We start from the raw sequence: 18,483 nt of genomic DNA, 5'->3' as shown, positions 1-18,483 counted from the left end.
GATAGTGCAAATTCATCCTGCCATATGTATGCAACACAGAATGTGGTTTGTATGTTATGAAATTTAGTCTGTAAGCTCCAATGGGGCAGGAACTAATTTGAATGATAGTTATTCTCACTATAAAGTGTTGTATAGTTTGTTGTTGAAATGATCTTTTGTGATAATGCTGCTTGTCTCTTTTAAGCAAAATCACCTTCCTAACAGGGATATTTGCAAGGAAGTATTTGTCACTTCTAGGTTAGTTTGTGTTCCCGTCGATGCTGGAGACCAGGCTGGAACCGGTAGACTTTTTAACTGGACTTAAACCACTGATGCTGGAGACCAGGTTGGATCCAGCTGACTTCTTAACTGAACTTGAACTATTGATGCCAGAGACCCGGCGGAATCCGATGGACTTCTTAACTGGACTGTAACCGATGATGCTGGGGACCTGTCTGGATCCAGTGGATTTCTTACCAGGACTGGAACCATTGAAATTGGAGGCCAGACTGGATCCAGAGAACTTCTTAACAGGACTGGAACAGTTGATGCTGGAGACCAGGCCAGATCCGGTGTACTTTTTAACTAGACTGGAACTATTGATGCTGGAGACCAGGCAGAATCCAGTGGAATTTTTAACTGAACTGGGACCGTTGACATTGTTGACCAACCTTGATCAGGGAGACTTCTTAACTGGACTGGAACCATTGACCTTGGATACCAAGCTAGATCCGAAGGACTTCTAAATTGGACTGAAACCATATATGCTGGAGACCAGGCCTTATCCAGTGGACTTCTTAACTGGACTGGAACTGTTGAAGCTGTTGACTGGCTGGAACTGGAGGACTTGTCAATTGGGCTTGAACCAGCGATATCTGGGTCTGGGACTGCACTGTCCTGTGACAGTATTTATGGAACACTGAATTTCTATTTTACTTAGAGTTTTTTGGTGTTAGTGACTTTAGACTGTAAGCTCCTATGGGAAAGGGACTGTTAATAATTATTTCTGTTCTCTGTACTTTATTGCATTTATTAGTTATACAATATATAGAAATAATAATAATAATAATAATAAATATGCATGTATATCAGGAACATATTATCATGCCTCTAAAATATTTTTCAGGAAGACTTTCTTCATGATTAAACATGTGAGGACAACAGCCATGCAATCTACATCTCTGGACTTTTATAAGATCAACTTTACTACAAAGCATACTGTATAATGAAGATAGCACTGCAGGAGTAGTAGACCCAAGACCGGTAATTAATATTATTATTAATTACTGATAACTCTCAGGATAGACACAAGTTCTAGACTGTAGAGGTGTGATAATATCTTCCTGGTATACATGGATATTTATAAAATATGTACAGAATGTTTTGTATGGACGGTGTGTGAATGCTTATGTGTTAAGAATTTTAAACTGTAAGCTCCAATGGGGCAGGGAATAATATGGATGACATATAGTTTTTGTACAGCATTGTATACATTTTTGTTGGAATGGGCTCTTTTGATTACCATGTTTGTACCCTTTGTGATAGTGCAAATTGATCCTGCCATATGTATGCAACACAGTATGTGTGTTTGTATGTTATGAAATTTAGTCTGTAAGCTCCAATGGGGCAGGAACTAGTTTGAATGACAGTTATTCTCACTATAAAGTGTGGTATAGTTTGTTGTTGAAATGATCTTTTGTGATAATGCTGCTTGTCTCTTTTAAGCAAAATCACCTTGCTAACAGGGATATTTGCAAGGAGGTATTTGTCACTTCTAGGTTAGTTTGTGTTCCCGTCGATGCTGGAGACCAGGCTGGAACCGGTAGACTTTTTAACTGGACTTAAACCACTGATGCTGGAGACCAGGTTGGATCCAGCTGACTTCTTAACTGAACTTGAACTATTGATGCCAGAGACCCGGCGGAATCCGATGGACTTCTTAACTGGACTGTAACCGATGATGCTGGAGACCAGTCTGGATCCAGTGGAATTCTTACCTAGACTGGAACCATTGAAATTGGAGGCCAGACTAGATCCAGAGAACTTCTTAACAGGACTGGAACAGTTGATGCTGGAGACCAGGCCTGATCCGGTGTACTTTTTAACTAGACTGGAACTATTGATGCTGGAGACCAGGCAGAATCCAGTGGAATTTTTAACTGAACTGGGACCGTTGACATTGTTGACCAACCTGGATCAGGGAGACTTCTTAACTGGACTGGAACCGTTGACCTTGGATACCAAGCTAGATCCGATGGACTTCTTAATTAGACTGAAACCATATATGTTGGAGACCAGGCCTTATCCAGTGGACTTCTTAACTGGACTGGAACTGTTGAAGCTGTTGACTGGCTGAAACTGGAGGATTTGTCATTTGGGCTTGAACCAGCGATATCTGGATCTGGGACTGCACTGTCCTGTGACAGTATTTATGGAACACTGAATTTCTATCTTACTTAGAGTTTTTTGGTGTTAGTGACTTTAGACTGTAAGCTCCTATGGGAAGGGACTGTTATTAATTATTTCTGTTCTCTGTACTTTATTGCATTTATTAGTTATACAATATATAGAAATAATAATAATAATAATAATAAATATGCATGTATATCAGGAACATATTATCATGCCTCTAAAATATTTTTCAGGAAGACTTTCTTCATGATTAAACATGTGAGGACAACAGCCATGCAATCTACATCTCTGGACTTTTATAAGATCAACTTTACTACAAAGCATACTGTATAATGAAGATAGCACTGCAGGAGTAGTAGACCCAAGACAGGTAATTAATATTATTATTAATTACTGATAACTCTCAGGATAGACACAAGTTCTAGACTGTAGAGGTGTGATAATATCTTCCTGGTATACATGGATATTTATAAAATATGTACAGAATGTTTTGTATGGACGGTGTGTGAATGCTTATGTGTTAAGAATTTTAAACTGTAAGCTCCAATGGGGCAGGGAATAATATGGATGACATATAGTTTTTGTACAGCATTGTATACATTTTTGTTGGAATGGGCTCTTTTGATTACCATGTTTGTACCTTTTGTGATAGTGCAAATTCATCCTGCCATATGTATGCAACACAGTATGTGTGTTTGTATGTTATGAAATTTAGTCTGTAAGCTCCAATGGGGCAGGAACCAATTTGAATGACAGTTATTCTCACAATAAAGTGTGGTATAGTTTGTTGTTGAAATGATCTTTTGTGATAATGCTGCTTGTCTCTTTTAAGCAAAATCACCTTGCTAACAGGGATATTTGCAAGGAGGTATTTGTCACTTCTAGGTTAGTTTGTGTTCCCGTCGATGCTGGAGACCAGGCTGGAACCGGTAGACTTTTTAACTGGACTTAAACCACTGATGCTGGAGACCAGGTTGGATCCAGCTGACTTCTTAACTGAACTTGAACTATTGATGCCAGAGACCCGGCGGAATCCGAAGGACTTCTTAACTGGACTGTAACCGATGATGCTGGAGACCAGTCTGGATCCAGTGGATTTCTTACCTGGACTGGAACCATTGAAATTGGAGGCCAGACTGGATCCAGAGAACTTCTTAACAGGACTGGAACAGTTGATGCTGGAGACCAGGCCTGATCCGGTGTACTTTTTAACTAGACTGGAACTATTGATGCTGGAGACCAGGCAGAATCCAGTGGAATTTTTAACTGAACTGGGACCGTTGACATTGTTGACCAACCTGGATCAGGGAGACTTCTTAACTGGACTGGAACCGTTGACCTTGGATACCAAGCTAGATCCGATGGACTTCTTAATTGGACTGAAACCATATATGCTGGAGACCAAGCTTTATCCAGTGGACTTCTTAACTGGACTGGAACTGTTGAAGCCGTTGACTGGCTGGAACTGGAGGACTTGTCAATTGGGCTTGAACCAGCGATATCTGGGTCTGGGACTGCACTGTCCTGTGACAGTATTTATGGAACACTGAATTTCTATTTTACTTAGAGTTTTTTGGTGTTAGTGACTAGACTGTAAGCTCCTATGGGGAAGGGACTGTTATTAATTATTTCTGTCCTCTGTACTTTATTGCATTTATTAGTTATACAATATATAGAAATAATAATAATAATAATAATAATAATAATAATAATAAATATGCATGTATATCAGGAACATATTATCATGCCTCTAAAATATTTTTCAGGAAGACTTTCTTCATGATTAAACATGTGAGGACAACAGCCATGCAATCTACATCTCTGGACTTTTATGAGATCAACTTTACTACAAAGCATACTGTATAATGAAGATAGCACTGCAGGAGTAGTAGACCCAAGACAGGTAATTAATATTATTATTAATTACTGATAACTCTCAGGATAGACACAAGTTCTAGACTGTAGAGGTGTGATAATATCTTCCTGGTATACATGGATATTTATAAAATATGTGCAGAATGTTTTGTATGGACGGTGTGTGAATGCTTATGTGTTAAGAATTTTAAACTGTAAGCTCCAATGGGGCAGGGAATAATATGGATGACATATAGTTTTTGTACAGCATTGTATACATTTTTGTTGGAATGGGCTCTTTTGATTACCATGTTTGTACCCTTTGTGATAGTGCAAATTCATCCTGCCATATGTATGCAACACAGTATGTGTGTTTGTATGTTATGAAATTTAGTCTGTAAGCTCCAATGGGGCAGGAACCAATTTGAATGACAGTTATTATCACTATAAAGTGTGGTATAGTTTGTTGTTGAAATGATCTTTTGTGATAATGCTGCTTGTCTCTTTTAAGCAAAATCACCTTGCTAACAGGGATATTTGCAAGGAGGTATTTGTCACTTTTAGGTTAGTTTGTGTTCCCGTCGATGCTGGAGACCAGGCTGGAACCGGTAGACTTTTTAACTGGACTTAAACCACTGATGCTGCAGACCAGGTTGGATCCAGCTGACTTCTTAACTGAACTTGAACTATTGATGCCAGAGACCCGGCGGAATCCGAAGGACTTCTTAACTGGACTGTAACCGATGATGCTGGAGACCAGTCTGGATCCAGTGGATTTCTTACCTGGACTGGAACCATTGAAATTGGAGGCCAGACTGGATCCAGAGAACTTCTTAACAGGACTGGAACAGTTGATGCTGGAGACCAGGCCTGATCCGGTGTACTTTTTAACTAGACTGGAACTATTGATGCTGGAGACCAGGCAGAATCCAGTGGAATTTTTAACTGAACTGGGACCGTTGACATTGTTGACCAACCTTGATCAGGGAGACTTCTTAACTGGACTGGAACCATTGACCTTGGATACCAAGCTAGATCCGACGGACATCTAAATTGGACTGAAACCATATATGCTGGAGACCAGGCCTTATCCAGTGGACTTCTTAACTGGACTGGAACTGTTGAAGCTGTTGACTGGCTGGAACTGGAGGACTTGTCAATTGGGCTTGAACCAGCGATATCTGGGTCTGGGACTGCACTGTCCTGTGACAGTATTTATGGAACACTGAATTTCTATTTTACTTAGAGTTTTTTGGTGTTAGTGACTTTAGACTGTAAGCTCCTATGGGAAAGGGACTGTTAATAATTATTTCTGTTCTCTGTACTTTATTGCATTTATTAGTTATACAATATATAGAAATAATAATAATAATAATAATAATAATAATAAATATGCATGTATATCAGGAACATATTATCATGCCTCTAAAATATTTTTCAGGAAGACTTTCTTCATGATTAAACATGTGAGGACAACAGCCATGCAATCTACATCTCTGGACTTTTATAAGATCAACTTTACTACAAAGCATACTGTATAATGAAGATAGCACTGCAGGAGTAGAAGACCCAAGACAGGTAATTAATATTATTATTAATTACTAATAACTCTCAGGATAGACACAAGTTCTAGACTGTAGAGGTGTGATAATATCTTCCTGGTATACATGGATATTTATAAAATATGTACAGAATGTTTTGTATGGACGGCGTGTGAATGCTTATGTGTTAAGAATTTTAAACTGTAAGCTCCAATGGGGCAGGGAATAATATGGATGACATATAGTTTTTGTACAGCATTGTATACATTTTTGTTGGAACGGGCTCTTTTGATTACCATGTTTGTACCCTTTGTGATAGTGCAAATTCATCCTGCCATATGTATGCAACACAGTATGTGTGTTTGTATGTTATGAAATTTAGTCTGTAAGCTCCAATGGGGCAGGAACTAATTTGAATGACAGTTATTCTCACTATTAAGTGTTGTATAGTTTGTTGTTGAAATGATCTTTTGTGATAATGCTGCTTGTTTCTTTTAAGCAAAATCACCTTCCTAACAGGGATATTTGCAAGGAGGTATTTGTCACTTCTAGGTTAGTTTGTGTTCCCGTCGATGCTGGAGACCAGGCTGGAACCGGTAGACTTTTTAACTGGACTTAAACCACTGATGCTGGAGACCAGGTTGGATCCAGCTGACTTCTTAACTGAACTTGAATTATTGATGCCAGAGACCCGGCGGAATCCGAAGGACTTCTTAACTGGACTGTAACCGATGATGCTGGATACCAGTCTGGATCCAGTGGATTTCTTACCTGGACTGGAACCATTGAAATTGGAGGCCAGACTGGATCCAGAGAACTTCTTAACAGGACTGGAACAGTTGATGCTGGAGACCAGGCCTGATCCGGTGTACTTTTTAACTAGACTGGAACTATTGATGCTGGAGACCAGGCAGAATCCAGTGGAATTTTTAACTGAACTGGGACAGGTGACATTGTTGACCAACCTGGATCAGGGAGACTTCTTAACTGGGCTGGAACCGTTGACCTTGGATACCAAGCTAGATCCGATGGACTTCTTAATTGGACTGAAACCATATATGCTGGAGACCAGGCCTTATCCAGTGGACTTCTTAACTGGACTGGAACTGTTGAAGCTGTTGACTGGCTGGAACTGGAGGACTTGTCAATTGGGCTTGAACCAGCGATATCTGGGTCTGGGACTGCAATGTCCTGTGACAGTATTTATGGAACACTGAATTTCTATTTTACTAAGAGTTTTTTGGTGTTAGTGACTTTAGACTGTAAGCTTCTATGGGAAAGGGACTGTTATTAATTATTTCTGTTCTCTGTACTTTATTGCATTTATTAGTTATACAATATATAGAAATAATAATAATAATAATAATAATAATAATAATAATAAATATGCATGTATATCAGGAACATATTATCATGCCTCTAAAATATTTTTCAGGAAGACTTTCTTCATGATTAAACATGTGAGGACAACAGCCATGCAATCTACATCTCTGGACTTTTATAAGATCAACTTTACTACAAAGCATACTGTATAATGAAGATAGCACTGCAGGAGTAGTAGACCCAAGACAGGTAATTAATATTATTATTAATTACTGATAACTCTCAGGATAGACACAAGTTCTAGACTGTAGAGGTGTGATAATATCTTCCTGGTATACATGGATATTTATAAAATATGTACAGAATGTTTTGTATGGACGGTGTGTGAATGCTTATGTGTTAAGAATTTTAAACTGTAAGCTCCAATGGGGCAGGGAATAATATGGATGACATATAGTTTTTGTACAGCATTGTATACATTTTTGTTGGAATGGGCTCTTTTGATTACCATGTTTGTACCCTTTGTGATAGTGCAAATTCATCCTGCCATATGTATGCAACACAGAATGTGGTTTGTATGTTATGAAATTTAGTCTGTAAGCTCCAATGGGGCAGGAACTAATTTGAATGATAGTTATTCTCACTATAAAGTGTTGTATAGTTTGTTGTTGAAATGATCTTTTGTGATAATGCTGCTTGTCTCTTTTAAGCAAAATCACCTTCCTAACAGGGATATTTGCAAGGAAGTATTTGTCACTTCTAGGTTAGTTTGTGTTCCCGTCGATGCTGGAGACCAGGCTGGAACCGGTAGACTTTTTAACTGGACTTAAACCACTGATGCTGGAGACCAGGTTGGATCCAGCTGACTTCTTAACTGAACTTGAACTATTGATGCCAGAGACCCGGTGGAATCCGATGGACTTCTTAACTGGACTGTAACCGATGATGCTGGGGACCTGTCTGGATCCAGTGGATTTCTTACCAGGACTGGAACCATTGAAATTGGAGGCCAGACTGGATCCAGAGAACTTCTTAACAGGACTGGAACAGTTGATGCTGGAGACCAGGCCAGATCCGGTGTACTTTTTAACTAGACTGGAACTATTGATGCTGGAGACCAGGCAGAATCCAGTGGAATTTTTAACTGAACTGGGACCGTTGACATTGTTGACCAACCTTGATCAGGGAGACTTCTTAACTGGACTGGAACCATTGACCTTGGATACCAAGCTAGATCCGAAGGACTTCTAAATTGGACTGAAACCATATATGCTGGAGACCAGGCCTTATCCAGTGGACTTCTTAACTGGACTGGAACTGTTGAAGCTGTTGACTGGCTGGAACTGGAGGACTTGTCAATTGGGCTTGAACCAGCGATATCTGGGTCTGGGACTGCACTGTCCTGTGACAGTATTTATGGAACACTGAATTTCTATTTTACTTAGAGTTTTTTGGTGTTAGTGACTTTAGACTGTAAGCTCCTATGGGAAAGGGACTGTTAATAATTATTTCTGTTCTCTGTACTTTATTGCATTTATTAGTTATACAATATATAGAAATAATAATAATAATAATAATAATAAATATGCATGTATATCAGGAACATATTATCATGCCTCTAAAATATTTTTCAGGAAGACTTTCTTCATGATTAAACATGTGAGGACAACAGCCATGCAATCTACATCTCTGGACTTTTATAAGATCAACTTTACTACAAAGCATACTGTATAATGAAGATAGCACTGCAGGAGTAGTAGACCCAAGACAGGTAATTAATATTATTATTAATTACTGATAACTCTCAGGATAGACACAAGTTCTAGACTGTAGAGGTGTGATAATATCTTCCTGGTATACATGGATATTTATAAAATATGTACAGAATGTTTTGTATGGACGGTGTGTGAATGCTTATGTGTTAAGAATTTTAAACTGTAAGCTCCAATGGGGCAGGGAATAATATGGATGACATATAGTTTTTGTACAGCATTGTATACATTTTTGTTGGAATGGGCTCTTTTGATTACCATGTTTGTACCCTTTGTGATAGTGCAAATTCATCCTGCCATATGTATGCAACACAGTATGTGTGTTTGTATGTTAAGAAATTTAGTCTGTAAGCTCCAATGGGGCAGGAACTAGTTTGAATGACAGTTATTCTCACTATAAAGTGTGGTATAGTTTGTTGTTGAAATCATCTTTTGTGATAATGCTGCTTGTCTCTTTTAAGCAAAATCACCTTGCTAACAGGGATATTTGCAAGGAGGTATTTGTCACTTCTAGGTTAGTTTGTGTTCCCGTCGATGCTGGAGACCAGGCTGGAACCGGTAGACTTTTTAACTGGACTTAAACCACTGATGCTGGAGACCAGGTTGGATCCAGCTGACTTCTTAACTGAACTTGAACTATTGATGCCAGAGACCCGGCGGAATCCGATGGACTTCTTAACTGGACTGTAACCGATGATGCTGGAGACCAGTCTGGATCCAGTGGAATTCTTACCTAGACTGGAACCATTGAAATTGGAGGCCAGACTAGATCCAGAGAACTTCTTAACAGGACTGGAACAGTTGATGCTGGAGACCAGGCCTGATCCGGTGTACTTTTTAACTAGACTGGAACTATTGATGCTGGAGACCAGGCAGAATCCAGTGGAATTTTTAACTGAACTGGGACCGTTGACATTGTTGACCAACCTGGATCAGGGAGACTTCTTAACTGGACTGGAACCGTTGACCTTGGATACCAAGCTAGATCCGATGGACTTCTTAATTAGACTGAAACCATATATGTTGGAGACCAGGCCTTATCCAGTGGACTTCTTAACTGGACTGGAACTGTTGAAGCTGTTGACTGGCTGAAACTGGAGGATTTGTCATTTGGGCTTGAACCAGCGATATCTGGATCTGGGACTGCACTGTCCTGTGACAGTATTTATGGAACACTGAATTTCTATCTTACTTAGAGTTTTTTGGTGTTAGTGACTTTAGACTGTAAGCTCCTATGGGAAGGGACTGTTATTAATTATTTCTGTTCTCTGTACTTTATTGCATTTATTAGTTATACAATATATAGAAATAATAATAATAATAATAATAATAATAAATATGCATGTATATCAGGAACATATTATCATGCCTCTAAAATATTTTTCAGGAAGACTTTCTTCATGATTAAACATGTGAGGACAACAGCCATGCAATCTACATCTCTGGACTTTTATAAGATCAACTTTACTACAAAGCATACTGTATAATGAAGATAGCACTGCAGGAGTAGTAGACCCAAGACAGGTAATTAATATTATTATTAATTACTGATAACTCTCAGGATAGACACAAGTTCTAGACTGTAGAGGTGTGATAATATCTTCCTGGTATACATGGATATTTATAAAATATGTACAGAATGTTTTGTATGGACGGTGTGTGAATGCTTATGTGTTAAGAATTTTAAACTGTAAGCTCCAATGGGGCAGGGAATAATATGGATGACATATAGTTTTTGTACAGCATTGTATACATTTTTGTTGGAATGGGCTCTTTTGATTACCATGTTTGTACCTTTTGTGATAGTGCAAATTCATCCTGCCATATGTATGCAACACAGTATGTGTGTTTGTATGTTATGAAATTTAGTCTGTAAGCTCCAATGGGGCAGGAACCAATTTGAATGACAGTTATTCTCACTATAAAGTGTGGTATAGTTTGTTGTTGAAATGATCTTTTGTGATAATGCTGCTTGTCTCTTTTAAGCAAAATCACCTTGCTAACAGGGATATTTGCAAGGAGGTATTTGTCACTTCTAGGTTAGTTTGTGTTCCCGTCGATGCTGGAGACCAGGCTGGAACCGGTAGACTTTTTAACTGGACTTAAACCACTGATGCTGGAGACCAGGTTGGATCCAGCTGACTTCTTAACTGAACTTGAACTATTGATGCCAGAGACCCGGCGGAATCCGAAGGACTTCTTAACTGGACTGTAACCGATGATGCTGGAGACCAGTCTGGATCCAGTGGATTTCTTACCTGGACTGGAACCATTGAAATTGGAGGCCAGACTGGATCCAGAGAACTTCTTAACAGGACTGGAACAGTTGATGCTGGAGACCAGGCCTGATCCGGTGTACTTTTTAACTAGACTGGAACTGTTGATGCTGGAGACCAGGCAGAATCCAGTGGAATTTTTAACTGAACTGGGACCGTTGACATTGTTGACCAACCTGGATCAGGGAGACTTCTTAACTGGACTGGAACCGTTGACCTTGGATACCAAGCTAGATCCGATGGACTTCTTAATTGGACTGAAACCATATATGCTGGAGACCAAGCTTTATCCAGTGAACTTCTTAACTGGACTGGAACTGTTGAAGCCGTTGACTGGCTGGAACTGGAGGACTTGTCAATTGGGCTTGAACCAGCGATATCTGGGTCTGGGACTGCACTGTCCTGTGACAGTATTTATGGAACACTGAATTTCTATTTTACTTAGAGTTTTTTGGTGTTAGTGACTAGACTGTAAGCTCCTATGGGGAAGGGACTGTTATTAATTATTTCTGTCCTCTGTACTTTATTGCATTTATTAGTTATACAATATATAGAAATAATAATAATAATAATAATAATAATAATAATAATAATAATAATAAATATGCATGTATATCAGGAACATATTATCATGCCTCTAAAATATTTTTCAGGAAGACTTTCTTCATGATTAAACATGTGAGGACAACAGCCATGCAATCTACATCTCTGGACTTTTATGAGATCAACTTTACTACAAAGCATACTGTATAATGAAGATAGCACTGCAGGAGTAGTAGACCCAAGACAGGTAATTAATATTATTATTAATTACTGATAACTCTCAGGATAGACACAAGTTCTAGACTGTAGAGGTGTGATAATATCTTCCTGGTATACATGGATATTTATAAAATATGTGCAGAATGTTTTGTATGGACGGTGTGTGAATGCTTATGTGTTAAGAATTTTAAACTGTAAGCTCCAATGGGGCAGGGAATAATATGGATGACATATAGTTTTTGTACAGCATTGTATACATTTTTGTTGGAATGGGCTCTTTTGATTACCATGTTTGTACCCTTTGTGATAGTGCAAATTCATCCTGCCATATGTATGCAACACAGTATGTGTGTTTGTATGTTATGAAATTTAGTCTGTAAGCTCCAATGGGGCAGGAACCAATTTGAATGACAGTTATTATCACTATAAAGTGTGGTATAGTTTGTTGTTGAAATGATCTTTTGTGATAATGCTGCTTGTCTCTTTTAAGCAAAATCACCTTGCTAACAGGGATATTTGCAAGGAGGTATTTGTCACTTTTAGGTTAGTTTGTGTTCCCGTCGATGCTGGAAACCAGGCTGGAACCGGTAGACTTTTTAACTGGACTTAAACCACTGATGCTGGAGACCAGGTTGGATCCAGCTGACTTCTTAACTGAACTTGAACTATTGATGCCAGAGACCCGGCGGAATCCGAAGGACTTCTTAACTGGACTGTAACCGATGATGCTGGAGACCAGTCTGGATCCAGTGGATTTCTTACCTGGACTGGAACCATTGAAATTGGAGGCCAGACTGGATCCAGAGAACTTCTTAACAGGACTGGAACAGTTGATGCTGGAGACCAGGCCTGATCCGGTGTACTTTTTAACTAGACTGGAACTATTGATGCTGGAGACCAGGCAGAATCCAGTGGAATTTTTAACTGAACTGGGACCGTTGACATTGTTGACCAACCTTGATCAGGGAGACTTCTTAAGTAGACTGGAACCGTTGACCTTGGATACCAAGCTAGATCCAATGGACTTCTTAATTGGACTGAAACCATATATGCTGGAGACCAGGCCTTATCCAGTGGACTTCTTAACTGGACTGGAACTGTTGAAGCTGTTGACTGGCTGGAACTGGAGGACTTGTCAATTGGGCTTGAACCAGCGATATCTGGGTCTGGGACTGCACTGTCCTGTGACAGTATTTATGGAACACTGAATTTTTATTTTACTTAGAGTTTTTTGGTGTTAGTGACTAGACTGTAAGCTCCTATGGGGAAGGGACTGTTATTAATTATTTCTGTCATCTGTACTTTTTTGCATTTATTAGTTATACAATATATAGAAATAATAATAATAATAATAATAATAATAAATATGCATGTATATCAGGAACATTTTATCATGCCTCTAAAATATTTTTCAGGAAGACTTTCTTCATGATTAAACATGTGAGGACAACAGCCATGCAATCTACATCTCTGGATTTTTATAAGATCAACTTTACTACAAAGCATACTGTAAAATGAAGATAGCACTGCAGGAGTAGTAGACCCAAGACAGGTAATTAATATTATTATTAATTACTGATAACTCTCAGGATAGACACAAGTTCTAGACTGTAGAGGTGTGATAATATCTTCCTGGTATACATGGATATTTATAAAATATGTACAGAATGTTTTGTATGGACGGTGTGTGAATGCTTATGTGTTAAGAATTTTAAACTGTAAGCTCCAATGGGGCAGGGAAAAATATGGATGACATATAGTTTTTGTACAGCATTGTATACATTTTTGTTGGAATGGGCTCTTTTGATTACCATGTTTGTACCTTTTGTGATAGTGCAAATTCATCCTGCCATATGTATGCAACACAGTATGTGTGTTTGTATGTTATGAAATTTAGTCTGTAAGCTCCAATGGGGCAGGAACCAATTTGAATGACAGTTATTCTCACTATAAAGTGTGGTATAGTTTGTTGTTGAAATGATCTTTTGTGATAATGCTGCTTGTCTCTTTTAAGCAAAATCACCTTGCTAACAGGGATATTTGCAAGGAGGTATTTGTCACTTCTAGGTTAGTTTGTGTTCCCGTCGATGCTGGAGACCAGGCTGGAACCGGTAGACTTTTTAACTGGACTTAAACCACTGATGCTGGAGACCAGGTTGGATCCAGCTGACTTCTTAACTGAACTTGAACTATTGATGCCAGAGACCCGGCGGAATCCGAAGGACTTCTTAACTGGACTGTAACCGATGATGCTGGAGACCAGTCTGGATCCAGTGGATTTCTTACCTGGACTGGAACCATTGAAATTGGAGGCCAGACTGGATCCAGAGAACTTCTTAACAGGACTGGAACAGTTGATGCTGGAGACCAGGCCTGATCCGGTGTACTTTTTAACTAGACTGGAACTATTGATGCTGGAGACCAGGCAGAATCCAGTGGAATTTTTAACTGAACTGGGACCGTTGACATTGTTGACCAACCTGGATCAGGGAGACTTCTTAACTGGACTGGAACCGTTGACCTTGGATACCAAGCTAGATCCGATGGACTTCTTAATTGGACTGAAACCATATATGCTGGAGACCAAGCTTTATCCAGTGGACTTCTTAACTGGACTGGAACTGTTGAAGCTGTTGACTGGCTGGAACTGGAGGACTTGTCAATTGGGCTTGAACCAGCGATATCTGGGTCTGGGACTGCACTGTCCTGTGACAGTATTTATGGAACACTGAATTTCTATTTTACTTAGAGTTTTTTGGTGTTAGTGACTAGACTGTAAGCTCCTATGGGGAAGGGACTGTTATTAATTATTTCTGTCCTCTGTACTTTATTGCATTTATTAGTTATACAATATATAGAAATAATAATAATAATAATAATAATAATAATAATAAATATGCATGTATATCAGGAACATATTATCATGCCTCTAAAATATTTTTCAGGAAGACTTTCTTCATGATTAAACATGTGAGGACAACAGCCATGCAATCTACATCTCTGGACTTTTATGAGATCAACTTTACTACAAAGCATACTGTATAATGAAGATAGCACTGCAGGAGTAGTAGACCCAAGACAGGTAATTAATATTATTATTAATTACTGATAACTCTCAGGATAGACACAAGTTCTAGACTGTAGAGGTGTGATAATATCTTCCTGGTATACATGGATATTTATAAAATATGTGCAGAATGTTTTGTATGGACGGTGTGTGAATGCTTATGTGTTAAGAATTTTAAACTGTAAGCTCCAATGGGGCAGGGAATAATATGGGTGACATATAGTTTTTGTACAGCATTGTATACATTTTTGTTGGAATGGGCTCTTTTGATTACCATGTTTGTACCCTTTGTGATAGTGCAAATTCATCCTGCCATATGTATGCAACACAGTATGTGTGTTTGTATGTTATGAAATTTAGTCTGTAAGCTCCAATGGGGCAGGAACCAATTTGAATGACAGTTATTATCACTATAAAGTGTGGTATAGTTTGTTGTTGAAATGATCTTTTGTGATAATGCTGCTTGTCTCTTTTAAGCAAAATCACCTTGCTAACAGGGATATTTGCAAGGAGGTATTTGTCACTTCTAGGTTAGTTTGTGTTCCCGTCGATGCTGGAGACCAGGCTGGAACCGGTAGACTTTTTAACTGGACTTAAACCACTGATGCTGGAGACCAGGTTGGATCCAGCTGACTTCTTAACTGAACTTGAACTATTGATGCCAGAGACCCGGCGGAATCCGAAGGACTTCTTAACTGGACTGTAACCGATGATGCTGGAGACCAGTCTGGATCCAGTGGATTTCTTACCTGGACTGGAACCATTGAAATTGGAGGCCAGACTGGATCCAGAGAACTTCTTAACAGGACTGGAACAGTTGATGCTGGAGACCAGGCCTGATCCGGTGTACTTTTTAACTAGACTGGAACTATTGATGCTGGAGACCAGGCAGAATCCAGTGGAATTTTTAACTGAACTGGGACCGTTGACATTGTTGACCAACCTTGATCAGGGAGACTTCTTAAGTAGACTGGAACCGTTGACCTTGGATACCAAGCTAGATCCAATGGACTTCTTAATTGGACTGAAACCATATATGCTGGAGACCAGGCCTTATCCAGTGGACTTCTTAACTGGACTGGAACTGTTGAAGCTGTTGACTGGCTGGAACTGGAGGACTTGTCAATTGGGCTTGAACCAGCGATATCTGGGTCTGGGACTGCACTGTCCTGTGACAGTATTTATGGAACACTGAATTTTTATTTTACTTAGAGTTTTTTGGTGTTAGTGACTAGACTGTAAGCTCCTATGGGGAAGGGACTGTTATTAATTATTTCTGTCCTCTGTACTTTTTTGCATTTATTAGTTATACAATATATAGAAATAATAATAATAATAATAATAATAAATATGCATGTATATCAGGAACATATTATCATGCCTCTAAAATATTTTTCAGGAAGACTTTCTTCATGATTAAACATGTGAGGACAACAGCCATGCAATCTACATCTCTGGATTTTTATAAGATCAACTTTACTACAAAGCATACTGTAAAATGAAGATAGCACTGCAGGAGTAGTAGACCCAAGACAGGTAATTAATATTATTATTAATTACTGATAACTCTCAGGATAGACACAAGTTCTAGACTGTAGAGGTGTGATAATATCTTCCTGGTATACATGGATATTTATAAAATATGTACAGAATGTTTTGTATGGACGGTGTGTGAATGCTTATGTGTTAAGAATTTTAAACTGTAAGCTCCAATGGGGCAGGGAATAATATGGATGACATATAGTTTTTGTACAGCATTGTATACATTTTTGTTGGAATGGGCTCTTTTGATTACCATGTTTGTACCTTTTGTGATAGTGCAAATTCATCCTGCCATATGTATGCAACACAGTATGTGTGTTTGTATGTTATGAAATTTAGTCTGTAAGCTCCAATGGGGCAGGAACCAATTTGAATGACAGTTATTCTCACTATAAAGTGTGGTATAGTTTGTTGTTGAAATGATCTTTTGTGATAATGCTGCTTGTCTCATTTAAGCAAAATCACCTTGCTAACAGGGATATTTGCAAGGAGGTATTTGTCACTTCTAGGTTAGTTTGTGTTCCCGTCGATGCTGGAGACCAGGCTGGAACCGGTAGACTTTTTAACTGGACTTAAACCACTGATGCTGGAGACCAGGTTGGATCCAGCTGACTTCTTAACTGAACTTGAACTATTGATGCCAGAGACCCGGCGGAATCCGAAGGACTTCTTAACTGGACTGTAACCGATGATGCTGGAGACCAGTCTGGATCCAGTGGATTTCTTACCTGGACTGGAACCATTGAAATTGGAGGCCAGACTGGATCCAGAGAACTTCTTAACAGGACTGGAACAGTTGATGCTGGAGACCAGGCCTGATCCGGTGTACTTTTTAACTAGACTGGAACTATTGATGCTGGAGACCAGGCAGAATCCAGTGGAATTTTTAACTGAACTGGGACCGTTGACATTGTTGACCAACCTGGATCAGGGAGACTTCTTAACTGGACTGGAACCGTTGACCTTGGATACCAAGCTAGATCCGATGGACTTCTTAATTGGACTGAAACCATATATGCTGGAGACCAAGCTTTATCCAGTGGACTTCTTAACTGGACTGGAACTGTTGAAGCTGTTGACTGGCTGGAACTGGAGGACTTGTCAATTGGGCTTGAACCAGCGATATCTGGGTCTGGGACTGCACTGTCCTGTGACAGTATTTATGGAACACTGAATTTCTATTTTACTTAGAGTTTTTTGGTGTTAGTGACTAGACTGTAAGCTCCTATGGGGAAGGGACTGTTATTAATTATTTCTGTCCTCTGTACTTTATTGCATTTATTAGTTATACAATATATAGAAATAATAATAATAATAATAATAATAATAATAATAATAATAATAATAATAATAATAAATATGCATGTATATCAGGAACATATTATCATGCCTCTAAAATATTTTTCAGGAAGACTTTCTTCATGATTAAACATGTGAGGACAACAGCCATGCAATCTACATCTCTGGACTTTTATGAGATCAACTTTACTACAAAGCATACTGTATAATGAAGATAGCACTGCAGGAGTAGTAGACCCAAGACAGGTAATTAATATTATTATTAATTACTGATAACTCTCAGGATAGACACAAGTTCTAGACTGTAGAGGTGTGATAATATCTTCCTGGTATACATGGATATTTATAAAATATGTGCAGAATGTTTTGTATGGACGGTGTGTGAATGCTTATGTGTTAAGAATTTTAAACTGTAAGCTCCAATGGGGCAGGGAATAATATGGATGACATATAGTTTTTGTACAGCATTGTATACATTTTTGTTGGAATGGGCTCTTTTGATTACCATGTTTGTACCCTTTGTGATAGTGCAAATTCATCCTGCCATATGTATGCAACACAGTATGTGTGTTTGTATGTTATGAAATTTAGTCTGTAAGCTCCAATGGGGCAGGAACCAATTTGAATGACAGTTATTATCACTATAAAGTGTGGTA

The sequence above is a fragment of the Taudactylus pleione genome, unplaced genomic scaffold (genome assembly GCF_031769625.1).
Source record: "Taudactylus pleione unplaced genomic scaffold, aTauple2 ptg000342l, whole genome shotgun sequence".
NCBI classification, from domain to species: Eukaryota; Metazoa; Chordata; class Amphibia; order Anura; family Myobatrachidae; genus Taudactylus; species Taudactylus pleione.
This window is presented reverse-complemented; position numbering follows the sequence as displayed.